The following is a 1242-nucleotide window of genomic DNA, read 5'->3' on the forward strand; positions in this document are numbered from 1 at the left end:
GAGGTAAAAGGGCTGAATAAAAAAATTTAAAAGGCAGCTCGAGAAGACTAGAAAACCAAAAGGGAAGAGCGTGCTTAGCATTCCTTAAGCTAAGGAAACTGAAGACAAAATTCAAGCCTTGAATTGAAATATTGAAGAATTCTATGGGCAAAATAGTAACTGATGCAGAAAGCATCAAAAGAAGATGGAGGGAACACAGAGTTACTGTACCAGAAAGAGATGGTTGATGTTCAACCATTTGAAGAGGATATAATCAAGAGCCAATGATATTGAAGGAAGAAGTTCAAAGTGCATTGAAGGCATTGGCAAAGAATAAGGCTCTGGGAATTTATGGCATACAAAACAAACCTACAAGACTGAAAATAGAGAACTAGAGACAGCAATGTATAATGAAGTCAACTACAAAGCAAGATGAGGGAATAGTATAACTACAGACAGAACTTCCAAATGGCAAGAATGTCAGGTAGATTTCAAGATAAAATAGATTAAAAAATGTTTTATTATGAATTATGTGATAATTTACATGGGAAACAGCTTTACATTCATCTTATCGTATATCGTTTCATTGCAGTGATTACTATCCCCACACGCAACATCAAACAACCAAAAGGTATACCCCGCAAGCTTGCCTCTCAGTCATCAGCACACAGCCCCTCTCCCTGTCTGGGTCTAGAGTCCCCTGACGCTCCATCTTTCCATGTCATCATCTTTACCTCCCTCTCTGGTGTCACTGTTTCTCTGGGTAGGGTCCACTCTTCTCCCTTCATGGTCCCAGGGACATCCGCTCCTGGACTGCAAAGTCAACCACTCCCCTCCTTTTGCTGCAAAACATCTACCTTTACATTTCCAACCCTCAAAGTCAGTCCTGATAACAATTATTCACTATTGTACCACAAGAGTCCTATCCCCAGCCCAACCCAGACAGATTGGATACTACTCAGTGGAAATTCTACCTTTCTCTGTGCCCTCTGGATCTAGGCTCCCTCTTGAAAGCTTGTAAACCAGTCACTTCTTGCCTTTGTAGCCCTCCCACCCCCATTTTGGATAGTCAATGTCCAAGTTGCCCATCCCTGTCTACCCTGTGTACCTAGCGGGTGGGAATGATCCTTGCTATAAAGATCTGTTCCCTCATTTGAGCTACTGCATCCATAGATGTAGGTCAAGTTCACCAAATTGTATCAGATTACTCCTTTTTTCCTCTTCTTTCTTCTTCTAATTGAGTTCTGATCATTCAGCCATTGA

This window comes from Chrysochloris asiatica, unplaced genomic scaffold, assembly GCF_000296735.1.
Source record: "Chrysochloris asiatica unplaced genomic scaffold, ChrAsi1.0 scaffold00303, whole genome shotgun sequence".
NCBI classification, from domain to species: Eukaryota; Metazoa; Chordata; class Mammalia; order Afrosoricida; family Chrysochloridae; genus Chrysochloris; species Chrysochloris asiatica.